The sequence below is a fragment of the Piliocolobus tephrosceles genome, chromosome 5 (genome assembly GCF_002776525.5).
Source record: "Piliocolobus tephrosceles isolate RC106 chromosome 5, ASM277652v3, whole genome shotgun sequence".
NCBI lineage: Eukaryota > Metazoa > Chordata > Mammalia > Primates > Cercopithecidae > Piliocolobus > Piliocolobus tephrosceles.
This window is the reverse complement of record NC_045438.1, coordinates 10,510,808-10,530,152: the sequence shown is the minus strand read 5'-3', so window position 1 is coordinate 10,530,152 and position 19,345 is coordinate 10,510,808. Positions and strand designations below refer to the sequence as shown.

The 19,345-nt window shown below is 44.4% G+C and overlaps 1 protein-coding gene across 9 annotated transcripts in view; it reads right to left on the bottom strand.

Moving 5' to 3' along the window:
* FYN (FYN proto-oncogene, Src family tyrosine kinase) overlaps positions 1–19,345 on the bottom strand; it is a 208,470-nt gene that overhangs the window by 63,155 nt on the left and 125,970 nt on the right. Inside the window, exon 1 of one of the 9 annotated variants that reach the window (XM_023219053.2) lies at positions 12,213–12,322. The exons of the other annotated variants lie outside the window; for them this stretch is intronic. The gene's annotated coding sequence lies outside the window, so the exon portion shown is untranslated. Of the gene's footprint in view, positions 1–12,212; positions 12,323–19,345 lie in introns of those variants that run through there. 9 annotated transcript variants of the gene reach the window in all.

Below are 19,345 nucleotides of genomic sequence, written 5' to 3'. Positions count from 1 at the left end.
TAGCATTAGGAAAAGGATAAGATGTGGCAGAGACACATCTGAAATTATTTGACTTCAGGATAGAAGATTCATGGCACAGGGCTCTTGATCCTCGTAAAATTAGAAACACCCGTAACAATCTACTTGAGGACTTTTGCTACATTCTCAGTGGAGACAGTTACTCCATTGAAAGCCTACGAAAGCCTTCTTTAGTTTTCCCCATGTCATTACTGGGAGCAGGAGGACATTCAGAGACAGTTGAGTACCACATCAGTAGCAATGAGGTTGGGCCACAGAACCTGTCACCCAAATTTCCTAATTTCCCAGCACCTTTCAGTCCTTTACAATGGGGCTTTTCTCCTTTGTAGCACACTGCATCAGATGATCCTGACACCCCATGAGAGAGTGCAGGCAGTGCTGCCTTCTGGGGACAGCCGGGACAAAAGGCCCAGGGAGGACTGGGGAGGCTGGACAGAAAGCAGGGCTATGCTGGCCACTCTTGGGATCACAAGCATTTCCCAAGGTACTGAAGCAGAGAAAAAGACACTGCTGGGTTGGCCCTCTGGAGATGTTAATACTTGAGGGCTGAACCACTTTCAGCACTGGTGCTGGGTTCAGCCAGTGGCCCCAGCCCAGCTATGAAAAAAAGCATGCAGGGCTCTGCCAACATGGGATAGTCCTCTCTTTGCTGCCAACTGGAGGAAGGGAGTGAAAATATGTGCCTTGCTGAATGACAGTGTGGTAGGGAGAATTCTGAGCTGTCTCCCAGGACTTCTACTCCCAGTGTACGTGCCCTGTAAATCCCTAGGACTTATGAATGATGGGGTAGTCACTCCATCAGCGGGTTATATTATTCGGCACAGCCGACTTTGAGAGATCATCCTGGGTGGACCTGACCTAATCAGGTGAACCCTTGAAAGGTATGCCAGTTCCTGGAAAAGTAGACTAAAACTGCAAGAGGCCTTCATTATGAGGGAGATTCTCCACAGCTGCCTTTAAAGATGAAGGGGCTGTGTGGCCAGACACATGGGTGGTCAGAGCTGAGAACAGCTTGGTCAAGAACCTGAATGAACCTGGAAATGGATTCCTCCCTAATCAAGCCTTCAAACAACAACATAATCAGCTAACATTTGATTTCGGCTTTGCTGAGCAGAGAATCCCCTCCATGCCTGGACTTGTGACTGACAGAAATGTGAGCTAACAGATGGATGTTGTTTTAAGCCACTAAGTTTGTGATACTTTGTTAGGCAGCAGCAGAAAACTAATACATGTTTTGGTGGGATGGGTACCATGGGGATGATGGCTCCAATTTCAGCAGTCATGACCAATATCCAATCAGTGTTCCCTGTAGCCTAGGTGCAGGCTGGACACTGGAAAATTCTGTCCCATTAAAATCTAGTAACAACTCTAAAACATAGGTATTACTATTTCCCCACACTTTACAAGGGAGGAAAAGAGGGGTTGGGGAATTTGTCCACAGCTATGTCAGTCATAGAGATGGGATTTGAAACCAGACAGCCTGATTCCATGGCCAACACACAGACTCTCTATACTAGAGCTGTCTCCTGACCATGGAATCCTGGCCAGTCCATGCAAGGGTGTGGGTGTGAGGGCGGGAGGTGTTGAGGGAAAAATCCTATAGGGAAGAAATGGTTCCACAGAGCTCAATATCTCACACATTATGATACAGTTTGGCTCTGTGTCCCCACTCAAATCTCACCTCAAATTGTAATCCCTCTAATCCACATGTGTCAAGGGCAGGACCAGGTGGAGGTAACTGAATTATTCGGGCAATTCCCCCCTGCTGTTCTCATGATAGTGAGTTCTCAGGAGATCTGATGGTTTTATGGTTTTCTAAGCATCTGGCATTTTCCCTGCTTGCACTTACTCCATCCTGCTGCCCTGTGAAGAAGGTGCCTGCTTCTCCTTTGCCTCCCCCTATAACTGTAAGTTTCCTGAGGCCTCCCAAGCAATGCGGAACTGCGAGTCAATTAAACCTCTTTCCTTTATAAATTATCCAGTCTCGGGTATTTCTTCACAACAGTGTGAGAATTCACTAATACACATTACTAATGGAGGCACTGATTTCAGGGACTAGGCCTCACCTCCATCCCCAATTCAGATTCCATTCCCCCAAGGCAGTGGATTCTGTAGAGGTGCTGGACCACACTAGGTTCAGTGAGTCACACATCCTTCATGTGGTTTGGCATCTTAATGACTATTTGGGCCAATGACACTGAAGCAGCCCTTAATTTCCTTATCTTTCCTAGTCATGGCAAGGGTATTTATAAGAATCATGAAGGAGCTGGCACTGGTTTCCTTGGTATAAAAACCAGCTTTCCTATTGCACTTAAAATATGATTTGCTTTACAGGCAAAACTTTCTGGAACATATTTACTGCATAAACTGAGATACACATATAATGCCTCCACCAAGCACAAAATAACAGCTTTCTACTCTTGGTGGAGCCTGTGAGGGAGAGCCCCTCGCCAAATGCAAGTATTAAAATATTACAGTCTCTGAGGTGAGAAGATAGATGTAAAAGTGGGAATATACACAATGCAGACACTAGCCACATGCAATCATGGGAGAACAGAGCCTACTTAAAAATCAAACCCAAGTTTTGCTTCAGAAATACGTGAAGTTGGACTCATTCGATCATTTATGCAAGACTTTGCAAAGGTTCTCTGGAGGGGGAAGAGGATGAACCTTGTCTCATACTGTACAGCAAGGGAACCTAACTAATATAAATCACTCTTAAAATGTCATGTTACTTTAAGAATAAGCCATACTGCTGGCACCTAGAATATTTTTGTGGGTCCCCATCTCTGGCTTTTCTTGTTCAAATGGCCCCCAGGCTGAGAAGCAGCTGCTCACATCCCTGCAACAAACATGTTCCTTCCTTTCTGCATAGCCTGCCATTTCTCGAGCCCGAAGATTCAAAAGCACTCAATAAAAGAGAAATGGAAGCATCAGACCCCAATGGTGAGATTTAAGACGGCAGTCAACTGAATGTTGGAACCAGTCCCAAACCTAAATGGCCAAATGAGGTTTTAACACCAAACCATGGAAAGGCTCCAAGAAAAGGGTAAGAACATCTTCTTCTTAAATTCATTTTGCTCTGGATCTCAGGGTTAAGACAAGAGTGAAATGGTGATAAAAACAAGGATGACATGTTTTAACCCTATCTATGCCAAAGGTTTCAGAAAGAATTAGAGCACACGTTGTAAAGTTTTTTCAGGCTCCACCCCCTGCCCCCAACCCTTTTTGGACCATAGAAAAGCCCCTTGTAGTTAATATTTTAAAAATTTTTATTATATTTAAATTGAGATATAATTCATACACCAAAAAGTTCACCCTCTTGAAGCACACAGTCCAATGGGTTTTAGTGCATTTACAAAGGAGACCATTTCCATTATCTAATTCCAGAACATTTCATCACTCCAGAAAGAAACCCATGCCCATTAAGCAATCGTCACCCACTCCCTTCTCTCCTCAGCCCCTGGCAACCCCTAATCTGCTTTCTGTCTCTATGGGTTTGCCTATTCTGGACATTTCATATCAATAGAGTCACACCATACGTGGCCTTTTGTGATTAGCTTCCTTTGCTTGGTATAATGTTCTCCGGTTCATTCATGTAACATGTATTAGTACTTCACTCCTTTTTATGACTAAAAAATATTCTACTGTATGGATATACCAGATGTTGTTTACCTATTTATCAATTGATGGACATTTGGCTCTTATGAATAATAGTGCAACAAACATTCATGCTCAAGTTTTTCCGTGGAGATACGTTTTCAACTCTCTTGGATTAATATTTTAATATATAAGAAATTTATACAGATAAGAGAAACTCTAAGTTTAGGCAAACAGAAACATAAATTGGCAACAAAAAAAGGAAAAACAATTTGTGAAACATATGAGAGAATACTGCCTTTGGTAGTAATCGGAGAAATACAATTTAGTGACATACTATGTTTCACCTCTAAATTCACACATTAAAACAAATAAGTATACTCAATAGTGATGACGTTTCCTTGAAATGAATATTGCTCTCTTACATTGCTGATAGAAGACCAGAAATCAGTGTAAAACCATTTGGTAAACCAATTTGGCAATATAAAAAATTCTTAAGAATGGGTATACCCGGCCAGGTGTGGTGGTTCATACCTGTAATTCCAGCACTTTGGGAGGCTGAACTGGGCAGATCACTTGAGGCCAGGAGTTCAAGACCAGCCTGGTCAACATGGTGAAACCCCATCTCTACTAAAAATACAAAAATTAGATGGGTGTGGTGGCGGGCCCCTGTAAACCTAGCTACTTGGGAGGCTGAGGCATGAGAATCGCTTGAACCAGGCAGGCGGAGGTTTGCAGTAAGCTGAGATGGTGCCACTGCACTCCAGCCTGGGTGACAGAGTGAGACTCTGTCTCAAAAAGAAAAAAAAAGGTGTCGGGTGGCGGGAGGTGTGGGGGGCATGTCCTTGAACCTGTAAATGTGTGCTAAAGACATGCATTTTAAAAAATAACATGAAGAGGTTCCATGAAGTATTATTTATCATTTGAAAAATTAGAAAACTTGTTAATTGTTTAGCATGAGGGCAATGGCTAAAGTAAATTGTAAGGTATGCCCATAAAGACAAGTTAAGCAGAAATTAAAACTTACATTTACTTAAATTATCAGCAATATGGAAAAATGTTCATGTTATATTAGGAAGGATCACATGATTACAACTATATAACAAATGCCTAGAAAACTCTTTGGAAGGAAACGTGCTGAGATTATGGTGGTGTGCAGCTGATAACACTATGGGCAACTGTTCTTTCTTTGCGCTCTGTGTCTTTATTTCTTAGATTTGTCTATACCAAGAATGTACTCTTTTTATAATGAGAATAAATCACCTTTATTTTTCTTTAAGAAATTTCCTTTTAATATTATCAATTACTGATCGGATGTGTATGTAAGTTGAAACAACCACACATTGATGAAGTACACCTTGTCAGCTGAAACATTAAGAGGGAGAGAGTGATTGATTCCGAAGCCTGCTGAGAGGCAGATGTGAAGGGTGAAAGGTACCAAAGGACAGTAAGGCTGCTGAGCATGTTCTCGTACTAATCTGTGCTGGAAAGTGAGCAGTGCGGGGAGCGGGCGGTGAGTATACACCGATGAACAGCAATAGAAATCTAATTAAGGGCACAAAAAAGGCAAAGCCACATGCAGAGGACCCTGTAGGGGACAAGTGTGGAATCTGGGATAACTGAACCAAAAGTAGGGTGGCTGGATTAGTGGGGTTTTGAGAACTTTTGGGCCACATGTCCTAGGTACTTGGAGATACCCACTAAACTCAGAATGACAGTACTCATTCAAGTCTACCTTGGCATCTAACCAAGGTAATCTGATTCCTGAGGAGTCTGCAGGAGCTCTCTGTGAGTGAGATCATGAAGACCACGCATGGGCTTGGCTCTAGGAAGGTGGAGAGGATGAAACAAAGCACTTTTGTTCTTTGGATGCCGATTGGTGGGGAGGGAAGGGGGCCTGCCCTCATTCTTGTTGCCTTCACCCTTTCCTGTTGAGACACTCAGCTGAGCATTTTAATGCTTTGACTTTCACTGTCCCTAGAACCTGGGGCAATCCAAGCAGGGCACAGAACAGTAGGCAACACTGGTTCATGCGATCTGAAAATTTTCAGAAACACTAGGCACAGAAGACATGTTTCTTCCTGATGTTGATATCCAATCAAGTATCTTTCTACCCTCCTTACCCTCATTCTATAAAAACAACCAACCAGAGAAAAAGAGAAAAGAAAAACAAAAACATGGACTTCTATTCACGAACCAGCAGAGAGAAACAGGAAGGTCAGTGTCACATCTGGGCCACAGTGGCAGAGCCTGGCTTTCTGGGCTGCACCTGTTTAAGGAACAGTGGTGGCAGAACTGGCCGAGGGCCCAAGGGTCAGGGTGTCACCTGGCAGAGCCACAAGAAAACATATTAGTACAAAGCGGCTGTTTGAACAGGCGTCATCAATGCCCCCTCCCTGAGTACGAGGACCACTGAGAATGAAAGCCGAGGAGGTTCACTCTCCAAGGCCGAACAAAAACCCGCCCTGCCAATCTTCCCAGTCTCTATAGAGGTTCCTCGCCAGATGATTCTGCAAATGTGGCCTCATCCTTTCAAAAAACAGTGCATTCTTTTTCTCTTTCTTTAATTCACTAGTTCCAGTCAAGAAGATCCAATTCCTTTAAAGACACAGAAAGGACTTTGAAGAAGGAGACTTGACTTCTTTCGCCTTTGAGCTGATAGCACGGTGCTTGTGGTCTCCATGTCTCCCATTTTCGCTGATCATTTATCTGGTTATGAAGCCACAGCCCAATCTAAATCTACTAGCCTGAGAATTTGGTTGTGAGGCCACTTGCACTGTTTTTGGGACAGAGGCTGGTGTCTTTGCTTTGAAGAATAACATGAAACCCAGTCCCCCAGCCCCTGGGTCTTTGTGTTGGCACTTTATTCAGGCTGCCAGAAATCAGCAACAGCAGCAGGGAAAACTTTTGCATCCCCTGCCGTGGTGTAGAATTTCAAAGCTTCTTGCAGCTGTTTTGGTGTGAATGCAGATAAAGTAGGCAGTCAGAAAGCATAGTCTATCTAATTCCATGGCCTCTACGGGGACAGAACGGAGAAGGAGGACGGGAACAAAAGGAGCAGAGAGGCAGACTCCAGCTAGCCTCCTCCTACACTTCATCGCCTGAAGGAAAGGAGGATGGTCTCTGCCTTCCCTGAGGCTGGTTTCCTTACCCTGGGTGAGCCCGGGGTGGCTGACCATGTCGTGCGTGTCTCAGTTAAGTTTTCACTAGAGGTCTGCATTTATGAATGCAAATCGAGTGCCAAGAGAGACTCAGAGGAAATTAAAGGAGGAAGATCAGTAAGAGGAAGAGAACGTGGAATCACCGGAAGGAAGTCAGTGATGCTTTCCCCAGCAGCACATAAACAACAGTATTTGGGATGACAAGCTGTGGCTACTCTGTGTGGGAGGAACACGTGCTACATGGGCTAGACCACTTGTGGATGACCTACTTAACACCCGACGGAAACCCAGTCAGGTGTTTCTTAACAAATCCAAAAAAGGGAACACTGGGTTTATATACCAGCATACATTCTGCAAACACTACTGCTTGTAAAAGTTATGGTAAAGCAATTTAATAGTTACTTTTCACTTGGCCTATGAATGAAGTAGAGAGTACAATGTTTTTTTAAAGTGTTGTCTTGCAGAGTAATTAACCCTGAGGTTCGATCCTTAAAGATGGCACAGCAGTTTATCTTCCCTTTTTCCCAGAAGCTTGCAGGATTCTGGTATCAGGCAGGGTTGCCCTGGGTCTAAAGGGACAAGCCAGGCTCGGTGGCTCACGTCTGTAATCCCAGCCCTTTGGGAGGCCAAGGCAGGTGGAACACTTGAAGCCAGGAATTGGAGACCAGCCTGGGCAACATGGAGAAACCTCATCTCTTCAAAAATATAAACATTAGCCAGGCACGGTGGTATGTGCCTGTAGTCTCAGCTACTTGGGGAGCTGAGGCAGGAGGATCACTTGAGCCCGGGATAAGGAAGTTGCAGTGAGCCATGTTCACTACCCTCACTAGCCAGGCTCACTACCCTCCAGCCTGGGTGACAAAGCAAGACCCTGTCTCAAAAAAAAAAAAAAAAGAAAAAGAAAAAAAAAAGTGAGCTTCAACAAGGAGCCCTCCAGGGTTCACACCAATGCTGAAGGAGCCCAAAGACCTTTTGCACACATTGAGCAGAACCACTGAGTCCACAGACAGACAGCTCCTGGCTCTCAGCGGAACCTCAGGAATTATGAGGACTCATGGAATGACCCGACCGAGTGCTCAGATTTGGATCTAAATGCTCAGATGCCCCCTGCGGTGCCAGAGCCTTGAGCAGGGCCCATTACGAGAGTTTTAATGATGTGAGAAGAGCTAGGCGTTGCTGTGTCCTACAGTTTTTATGTAATTTTTTGCCCTATGGTTTAAAGTACTCTTTCTTACTACAGTTTTCAGAAGACCTATGTCCTCCACTTTCCTTTGCTGCTGAAATGAAGAACAACTTATGATCTGGCTCAACCAACTCCGGCATTCGTGACATGCTGTGGTCTTGACCCTCCTCCCTCATCACAGGGAGGCTCCACTTCTCTCTGGCTCTACCCTACAGGGTAGCTAGGTACAGCTGTTCTCCTTCTGAGCTGCTGGAGATGAAGTCAGAAGAAAACGATAACAAGAATAAAGAAACGCCCCCCCACACCCCAAACAAAAGTTCCTCAGAAATCACCATAGTAACAAATCACCAGTTTTCAACTGTTTCATTTCCCTTGCCTTTTTGTTTCTCTGCACATATCCTTTTATTTATATTCAGCCCCAGCTCTAGCCTTTATTCAACAAACATATTTTGATCCCCTTTATGTGACAGGCACTGTGCTAAGGGCTGTGGGTATAAAGTCAAGTACACATGGCCTGTGTCCTCAGGGAGCTAATATATACTTAAGAGGGAGACAGACAAGTAAATCAAGGGACTCAGTCTGGAGAGGGGACACAGAGGGAGTTCTAATTCATCCAGGTCAGCAATTGTGAAAGTGACTGGACATCAGCCCAGGCAGGGGGGAGATGGGCACTGCAGGCAAGGGAACAGCATATCTGAGGGCACAGAGGTGTGGAACAGCATGATGCCGTCAAAGAACCGTCAGTGTTCCTATTCGATTTACGTCTATATTTATGGAGCACTCAAATATGTGCCAAGCATATTTCGAGGCTCTGGGTGCTAAGGCTGAGGAAGACAGGCTCCCTGCTCAAAAGGAGCTTATAGTTTAATGGGATTGAAATGTGTAGCTGGGTAAGTGGCTGAGCTTGAGAAGCAGTCAGAAGCCAGGTCTTAAACAACTATGAGTCCATTCTACTGAGCCTTCACTATGGTGCCTAAAGCTTTGCTAGGTGCACTATGCAAATGATCTCCTTTGATCCATCAACAGCCTGTGCTGGGTATCATCATCATCATCAATGAAGGGAGGTAAAGTTATTTGCCTAAGGCCTCACTGCTAGGTTTAACTGCATTTTAACCCAGCTCTGGCTAAATCTGAGACCTATAAGCAAAAGCATTTGCATATTATCCAACTGATACTTATCCAGTATTAAGGAGGAGTGAAACTGGGTCTTGATAGACACATACCGAAACTGGGGAGAAAAGAGAAGCATGGGGGGGGGGGGGCCAGATTAAGAGGCCAAGGGTAGAAAGAGACTCCATGCAGGTGGCTGGACAGGGAGGTATCTAAGTAAGATATGACTTTCTAAGCAGACCAATGACTATCCATTCTAGCTAGCTAGCTATGCATAATTCATACCTCATAAATCATCCCCAACTGTAGCAAAGCCATAGCTTTTGTAACATGTGAGAATAAAGATCTGAAACCATAAATGGTTGCAGAGGTGATTTACTATGGAACTATATAAGTGACATTATCTGAGAGCCCTGGCACACAAAAAACTTTATACCATTTGGGGCCGGTAGGAGTGAGAAACAGGCTTGCACAGTGGTGTAAGTGGCTGCCTAAACATGATGAGTACAGGTAACACCACAGATAGACATCCGCAATGCAGGTCATCAGAAGAAAGACAGGAACGCCCATGGAAAAGGGCATGTAACAAGTAGAATCCAACAACAGACCAATGTCCCAAGAGGATCCTGAAGGAGTGGCTAGGGTTAGAGGTGCAGATGAATGCGAGGTCACAGGGGATCACCACCGTTCTCCTCCAGCTGTGGAGGGGTTTGCGTTGTCAAGTCAAATGGGAACGCCTTTATCATGACGCAGAAGTGGCAGTTACACTTCAGTTTTGCATGAAAAATGTAATATTAACACATTCTTTGGGTTAGAAAACAGCTTATTTTTTCAGCAATGACAGCTCTACTCATATATACAGGCTTAGAACAGTTAGAGGAAGGAAATTCTTGCTCATCCACCTGGAAGAGTCATCAATCGGCAGCTCTGGCAGAAGCACTTTGTCCCAGTACTAAGCAGAACTGGCCTGTCCCTGCGAGCTCATGGTGAGTTCTGATGGAGCTGCCTTAGAACACTCCAGGTAATGATGGCCCAAGGGTGGCTTCATGCTCTGTCCCAGTTCTGGCTCAAAACAACCCAAATTGACCCAGCAAGTAACAATGGTACACACGTGGAATAAGCCTAGGCAACAGCTCTGCCATAATTCTTTGTGACAAAGGCTGACCCGACATGTGGATTTCCAGTTCAAGTGAAACAAAATGGTCCTGTGTATAACCAGCCTACACACTCTGAGTGTTCACCGTTCCACTAGGTTTCTTCTTTAATCTGGACGCACTAAATGCACTCCCCTCTAAGTCCTTTCGTCATTTTCTAGCCATCTTGCTTCTCCTTAAGACTTGTATTTTCTATATAGGTTCACTGCTAAAATAAAAATATTGCTAACAATTAGTGGATCTGTATAACTCTTACAGAAGAGACTGATTATTTATACCAATTTCTACTTTTCCAAACCCACTAAACTATTCCCTAACTTTGTTTTTCTTAACTATCTCAACTGTTTGAAATCTGTTTCTGTTCTAACATGGTTGCTGGTTAATCATCCATTCTTTTCACTATTTCTTTTGTGCCTCAAACACTTGACTCTTTAAAATAATGGTGTGAATAGAGAACAAACTTAGTTTCTCCTCTACTCTTACAACATGCTTCTGACACCAGATGTGTGGGTTTTGTTTCCGCACATATCAGGCAAACAAGCAAGCAATTTTGCAGTGGACACAGCTGGCTGTTCTCCAGTTCAATTCAATTTGGTGCCAATATCTACCTGGAAGATTGTGTCAGATCCTACAGGTTGAGGGCTTAGTTCCACAAGACTGCGCCCCACTTCGGACATGAGTCACAAGCCCCAGGTTGTGGTACGTGCTTCTAACGCAGTGGCTATAAATCAGGATCTCCACAACCCCCTCCTTGGGTTTGACTCATTTGCTACAGCAGCTCACAGAACTCAGGGAAACAGTTATGTTTACTACTTCATTATAAAGGATATTTTAAAGGATACAGATGAAGAGATACACAGGGTGAGGTATGGAGGAAGGCGCGTGGGAGCGTCCACGCCTTCTGCGTCCTGCCACCCTCCAGGAACCTGCACATGTTCAGCTACCTAGAAGCTCTCCAAACGTTGTCCTTTTGGCTTTTTATGGAGGCCTTATTACATAAGCATGATTGATTAAATCACTGGTCACTGGTGATCAACTTAACCTTCAGTCCCCTTTTCTCTCCCCGAAGACTGGGAGATAAGGCTGAAAGTCCCAACCCTTTAATCCTCTCTTTCCCATGACCAGTCCCCATCCTGAAGACGTTTACTACTTTGGAGATTCCAAGGATTTTAGGAGCTGTTTGCCAGAAAACAGTGACTAAATACACATTTCACAACATCACTAATGGCCACAAATTTTCCTTAATTTTGACGATTTTCCCATAACAAAACAAATAAACAAATAGTTTTTTCTTTGGAACCAGAGCATTTTTGCTTTCCTGCTAGGCCAGGTGGCAAAACTCTCACTCATTTTCAACCCAAACAACACAACACCCACCACAAACTGTCATCATTCATTTCTATATTGTAATTTCAACATAAAGTGATGCTACTGGCATAATTTTCAGTCTGTTAGGAGCAAGTCCTGGTGAAAATGTGGAACAAGAGCTCCACACATACCACTAGCAGGATGTCAACAATTTTACATTACTAGTGAAGATGAAGATGCACCTATCCCATGAGCAGAACTCCACTCCCAGGCATATACCCCAAAGAACCATGCCTACCTGAACCAGGAAATACATGCACCCCAGGGGTTTAAGGTGAGGCTCAGGAATCTGAGGAATCTGTACTTCTTATAGGTCCACTGGTGATGCTACCTCCTCCCCTGCAGGGGTCTGGGATTGAAGGCTTACAACCTCAACTCACATCTGTTTTTGGAGTCAGGTGCCCCCAAGGCTCATGGCTGCAGCCAGGCAAAGCTGCTCACTGAGGAGGAGTAATGGGGAATCACACATCCATCGGAGATGCTCCTCCCTGGTCGAAGGTAGCTATTCTGAGGATGAGGGAAAATCCAGCACAGTATCAGCATGCTTGCTCACCAGCCGCCTGATCTTCCTCCTTGGTCACCCCTCGCTGTCTGAGCAAGGTGTGGCTCAAAACTCACCTCATCTGGTGATGGGCTTGGGTCAGTATTGGCATCATCCTCATTTTCAGCGCAAAGTCCTAAAGTGCCCACCCAGCCCTGGTGCTGCTGTGAATGTGTTGCTTCCCTGCCTGAAAGAGGAAACATCGAGGTGGGGCTTTAGAAGGTAACACTGAGGGACAAGCCCTGTGAAAGCTGGCCTTTATTAAGCAATACTTTCAGATGAGGATGAGAAAGTAGAATAACGAACTTCGAGGAGAGGAGAGGAGAGGAGAGGAGAGGGGAGGGGAGGGGAGGGGAGGGGAGAGGAGGGGAGAGGAGGGGAGGGGAGGGGAGGGGAGGGAAAGGGCTTTCTGCCTTCTGGTGTGAAGCTGCCCTCCCTCCTCCTGCTCTAAGGGAAGCTGTGTAATGGTGGCCCTGTCACCCGCACTTCCACGCACTCCTCCTGCCAAGAATGGCTTCTCTCCCCATCTCTACATGAAGCCGAAGGTCTAACTCTGTCCATTCCCATCACTCTCCTATTTTGAACTGAAGTGTCCCCAGGGCAAAGTACCAATGACCATGTAGCTATTGTTCTTTTAGGTTTAAAGATACCTACAAGGTGTCAAAAGCTCTTCAGATTCCACTGGGCACCTGAAACCTGCCCTGTCCTTCGGCACCAGCAGTGCACGGAGGGTGGAGACAATCTGTTTAAATTGTTCACTGAGGACAGTGCAGGGCTCTGGCAAGATGCATGTGCATGGGAGATGCAGAGGCTCTGTTGAGAGGAAATGGAGATGATGATATGAGACAAACACAAATGGAGTTTGGAATGGGGTTCAAGGAGGACATACAGGGAGCCTGTCTCCCTGCAACTTGGCCACGTGCCCACGGCCCTGGCAGGGTTCTGTCTCCTGCCTGGGGATGCTGTGGTTCCACTGGAGCTGCCTGCCGTGTGCCCAGCCGCCTGTCTCATGAGAGGCCCCGCCACTGGGCAGTTCATTATTTGAGTGGCATGTGGGAGAGAAACAGAAGAGATTTTTCTATTAATGGTTTCAATTCTACTTCATCAGTTTTGAGGCAGGTTTCCTTCCACTTCTCTCCTCCTCCTGTTCTCTTCCTTTCTCATTCCCTCAGGGCGTCAGAAGTGTCGAAAGCCATGATTAAGATGAAAGGTTTCCATTTTGAGGAGGTGGTTAAAAAGATTCTGGCCTCTTGCCTGTAAAATGTGGATTATGCCAACTACTATAAATTACTGATAGAAAGTTACTGATACTTGACCGTCTGTTTTTTGTTGTTGCTGAGATGGAGTCTCACCCTATCACCCAGGCTGGAATGCAAAGGTGCAATCTCAGCTCATGGCAACCTCCGTCTCCTGTGTTCAAATGATTCTCCTGCCTCAGCCTCCCGAGTAGCTGGGATTATAGGCGCCTGCCACCATGCCCAGCTAATTTTGGTATTTTAGTAGAGATGGGGTTTCACCATGTTGGACAGGCTGGTCTTGAACTCCTGACCTCATGATCTGCCTACCTCGGCCTCCCAAAGTGCTGGGAGTATCTCACTTTGGCCCCTACCTGGTAAAAGTTTATCAACTAAAGGTTTTAAATAATTGAAAATGCTCAGTTAAATAAATACAGATGAAACCAACTAACAGACTCAAGAAAAAGTCTTCAAATGAATCCTACTCTTGGTCAAGGACTTCCCCTGTTGGGAATTATCCTGAGAACAAAAATGTGCCGAAAGATTTAACAACTCTCATTTCAGTGCTCTTCATGATAATAAAGAAATTGGATACAATCTAGGCAGTCAGAGGATTAGCAAAGTACGGTATCACACCAGATTCCCATGCAGCTGTTAAAAATGAGAACACAGTAGGACATTAACAATCTTGAAAAATATTAATGAAGTAGTGAAGGGAAATATACAAGTCACAAAACACAAGGTAGAAACATAACTACTTTCCTTGCTTCCAATCTTGTGCTCTCTACCCTCTAGGACAGTCAGAGTCATCTTTTTTAAAGCTACTCGCAGGCTTAAAATGGTTTCCTATTGTCTTTGGAATGAATTTAAATGATATGGTCATCCTGCTGTGGCCCTGGCCTATGTGTCTGGTCCTATCTTCTGTGGCTCCCTCTTCATGCCTCCTCCCCAGCAATACTGCACGCCTTTCTGTTCTTCTTTGAACACACCCTGCTCTGTTTTACTTCCGTGAGTCTGCATAAACTTTCCTCTTTGCCTGAAATACTCTGCCCTAAAATACTCACACAGCTGGCTCCTTCTCAGGTCTCAACCCAGATGCCACCTCTCAGAAAGGCTTTTCCTCTTTGGGAGGTACAGGCAGGTAGATCATTTGAGCCCAGGAGTTTGAGACCAGCCTGGGCTACATGACGAAACCCTACTTTACAAAATACAAAAATTAGCTCGGTGTGGTGGCACGCACCTGTGGTCCCAGCTACTTGGGAGGCTGAGGTGCTCAAGGAAGAATGCTTGAGCCATGAAAGCAGAGGATGTAGTGAGCCACGATCGTGTCACTGAACTCTGGCCTGGGTGACAGAGTGAGACCCTGTCTCAAAAAAAAAAAAAAAGGTTTTTCCTGGCATCAGATTTGAATTGGCCATTGCCTGGTCACTCTTTCACATCACTGTTTTATTTGCTTCATGGCATTTAATGCCCTCAGAAATGGTCTTCTTTATTTAGTTATTTGTTTTCTTCTTTATTATCTACCTCCACTCATGAGAAAGAAAGCTCAATGGGAGCAGAGGCTCTGCTGGATGGTATACCCATAATGCCCAAAACTGTGACACTCAGTGGGTGCTGACGGCTACGGTGAGATGTTTATGTATGTACGCAGAGAGTAATGCATACATGTGCGTCTGCAGAAAGGGACAACAAGAGCACAGCATAAAAGCATATCTCTGGATGCTGAGTTTTGGATGGTTTTAAGTTTTTTCATTTTGTTTATATTCATTTTTTATAACAACAGTGTGTTACTTTTGTAATAATAAAAACGAGGTTTTTCTTTTTTCCTTTTTTAAAGAACATGGTCATTCTAAGAAAATGGTGACACAGCTGACTTAAAACTAGAACCACAAGATGCCAGAATTAGAAAAGATCTTAGAGGACATTTGGTCCAATCCCACCTCTCGTTTCAGCAGAATGTAAGAAACTAGTCCAGTGTATTTTTCACTACACTAGTGGTTTTCGAACTTTATGAGCATGAGAATTTCCTGAAGGACTTGTGAAAACACAGACTGCTGAGCCTCACCCTGAGAATTTCTGATGCAGTTGGTCTGAAGCGAGGCCTGAGTCCTGCATTCTGACAAGTCCCAGGGTTATGCCGGCTGTGCTGGTTCTGGGCCACACTCTGAGATTCACTAGGCTATGCCACAGTGCCGCTTATGGCTCCCTTAGAAACGTCTTGCTCTTTCTGTAGGAATGATAATGATCAAAACAATACCCCATGCTAAGGAAAACCGTAGCTTTCACACCCTCTTCCAGAAGTTGCAACTGAAGAGAAGGGAAGTAAACAGGGATAAATACTTTTTGAGAGCCTCCTCTCCTCCAGGCATTGTGTGGGATGGTCTACATTTTACTTGTTTCTTTAATCCTTTTTACTATAGAAAATCTAACCTCAGAGAGGTTAAGGAACTTCCCTAAGAGCAAACTACTAGGAAGTGACAGAATCAGATTTCAAATCCAGGTCTATCTGACTATAAAGTCTATGCTCATTCTCCAACTTTCAGAATGAAAAGCTGGTGGCATTCAGAGTGCACTGCAAATCAACGTCTTCCAGGGTAGGAACAAATATCCTTAAGAAATTGTAATACACCGTGTTGTTAATGATACTAAAAGCGTATACACTGATATTAACATCCAGCCATTTCTCCGGGTCTGAGGGCCAGGTTTATTCATTAATATGATATTCAGCAACCTCTAGCCCCCAAACCCCAGAGTAAAGATGATTAAAGTTGATGCAACTTTATTATTGCAAGTCTGGCATATTATTGCAAGTCTTCTGTGAAGTAAGTGGGAGAGGGAGAATTTATCATGTATCTCAGCTTCCAACAAAGGGAAGAACTCACACATGTTCTGCAGGAAAAGGCCCTAACAGGCTTTGCACCTGAACAGAACTGTTCCACTCTTTGAAGAACTAAGTTTAAATTCAAAGGCTAAAAGCCAAACACAAAGATGGAAATATATCATTTACCATCTTATGTCAAAAATAAACTAGAAAGTAGTTATTGCTCCGTTCCCATTTACTGAAGAGGACATAAACAAGGGACAGAGAAGTCCAGGTGTCAAGGTCCCCATACTTACAAATACCCGAGCAACCAGTGAGTTACAATTTGTCCTGTGTTTTGGTCACACATGACCCCAAGTTTGAGAAAGTGCTATAAATATTGAGATCCACAAAGGGGCTTGATAAGAATCTTTTTTTTTTTTTTTTGAAAGGGAGTGGCTCACTGCAACCTCTGCCTCCCGGTTTCAAGCAATTCTCCTGCCTCAGCCTCCTGAGTAGCTGGAATTACAGGTGTGTGCCACCATGCCCTGGTAATTTTTGTATTTTTAGTAGAGATAGGGTTTGGTTATGTTGGCCAGGCTGGTCTCAAACTCCCGCCCTTGTGATCCGCCCACCTCGGTCTTCCAAAGTCCTGGGATTACAGGTGTGAGCCACTGCGCCTGGCCTAGAATCTTTTATATGGTAGGTTTGATCAGAACTCCAAACAACAAGGTTAACAAAAATGCGGCTTCCTGTGTCTGTATCCCTGCATTTCTTTACTTCATGATTTTCCTCCACATGTTTTATAATAGATCCCTGAAGCAGCTGCATAAATAGGTTTTACATGAAAATAAAAGGAAATACTTTGAGTAATTCTGGTGACAGCATCAGAGAAATGAGGGATTCAACTGAGACAGCTCACGTGATCAGTCCCTTCCTGTGTCCTGTGCCAAGGGCCCTCCATGCCTCTTCTTTTGGAAGCTCATTTTCTAATTGTGACCAAGGAAACTCCTGTACATTTGGTTAGCAAAGACAGCCCGTGGAGACCCTGAACGGAAGATAAGTGGGAAAGAAGGAACAGAGCAGAGTAAATGCAAAAAAGGACAAGAGGATCCCAGAGATAGGTACGAGTGCTGTGAAAATTTGATTCCAATGGTAACTTTGCTCCAAACACAATTATGAATATGTTTAAGATCTGGAGTGACTGCAGTCTCCTTGGTGCAGCAAATCAGTAAGGTGGACCACATCTATAGCTCCTCATTTGTTGATGTGTTACTCCCAATAAAATGCATAGGACTTCATTTATTACAGAAAAAAGAAGGCCTGAAAGATCTTGCAGAATGAACCCTGGGTCTCTGAGCCAATGAGCTGTCTCTGCAGTCAGCTTCTGACTTAGGCATCTCACATGGGACATGAGATCGGACCGCGTAGTATTAAGTATGAGCAAATTCTCTTTCTGCTCCCAACTCTCGTCCTTCATGAATAGTTGGAGAAGAGCCATCTTGCCTTCCCCAGAGGAATGATGCAGCTGCAGCAGCCGTTATCCTACTGTTAAATGTTTGCTGTTAAATATTATACTGGCCCAGCAAAAATAGCTGTCTCGTCTTAGCACTGGGGACAAAGCTTCGTATCTGCGTTAGGGCCCTAGGACACACCTGTGTCCTAGCAGAGATTTCAGAAAAGGCATTCTCTAATTTCTCTCTAGATGGACAGTGACTTATTCATTAAGTTTCATAACATATATTTCTGCAGTGGATGGCTGCTCTTGATTCTCACAGATTTCACAGTGGCCTTCAGCCTGCAGTGGTTTATGCAGAAGACAAAAGAATAGCTACTTGGCAGAGAATACTCTCTAGGCCTTAGGGAGGGCACTCAGCTGGAAAGATCTGTTTTCACTGGAGATCGGAAGTGCCTTTCCAGCAATTATTTGATGTTTCCTGGGAACTTGTTCTTTTGAACAATCTCCCAGTCTGGTGGGAACACATGGACTCCTATTCTGGTCCCAGCATTATCACTAACCAGACGTGTGACTTTGGAAAAATCATCAGGCTTTTACTACACCTCAGTTATCTCATTTGCCTGGTGGGAATGATGATCCATCGCCTGCCTAATTAATGAGATTTTTGTAAAGATAAAAAAAAATGGTATATGCGAAGGTATTTAAAAAATGTTCCTACTGAGGAAAAAAATCCCCAAAATACAAATATTACCTAACAATAAATATGCTTTTTATATCATTAGCGGTAAGTTTTCATTTTCTCTCTCAGAATTAGGCAGGAATACCCTCACGCAGAGGAGAGGCAGAAAGTACAACCCCGGCAAAGAATATTGTCATGTTCTCCTTATTGCTTGGAAAAATAAAGCAAGAAAAGCAGGACTGGAATACTTTAACATCCGCCCAGAAAAATTTGCTTTTGCTAGGGCCACAGAACATTCTGGTCCTTATCTGTCTCCTCTTTGGCGGTCCCACAAAGAAGGCTACTGCTGCCGTGTTGAATGAATGAGTGAGTGAATGAATGAATCTATCCATCCACCCACCCACCCACCTACCCACTCATTCACCCATCATTCATGGGCCAATACTATATATCCAAGCAGTGTGCACAAAATACAGATGCATTTCACTGCATGCATCTCTTGTACAGATGTGTCTCTTTCACTGAAGGGTGTCCAGTCCATGGGAGAAGGCAGACAGGAAAGGACCTGTTCTCTCCAATGTAGTAAGCGTGCTCGCCTGGAGAAACACACACAATGTTCTTGAAGCTTGGGCACACGGCTCACGCCTCCTGTGAAAGCTGGGTCGAGTTCTCAAAGGATGGGCACCTGAGTGGGGCCTGTGGGAAGGACTGGTGAAAAAGGGGGTGGGCAAGGTGCTTTGCAGGCTGCAGTACAGTTCTTACGAAGGCATGGAGTCAGGAGAGAGGAGCATACTAGGGAGCAGCCTTGTTTGGTGTGACACAAGCCAAGAATGAGCAAATGCAGGTAACTAGAGGGTTAAGCAGGGCCTAAATGTGAAGGAGAGAGCAGGCCATTGTAGTTTCTAAGCAAGAGTTGCACAATGGATTTGTATTTCAGAAACACTGCTTAACAACAGGGAGCATGTTCTGGAGGGAGAAGGTGAGCAGGTAAATGAAAGATTTAAAATTTAATGTAAAAATCTGCACATTTCAACACA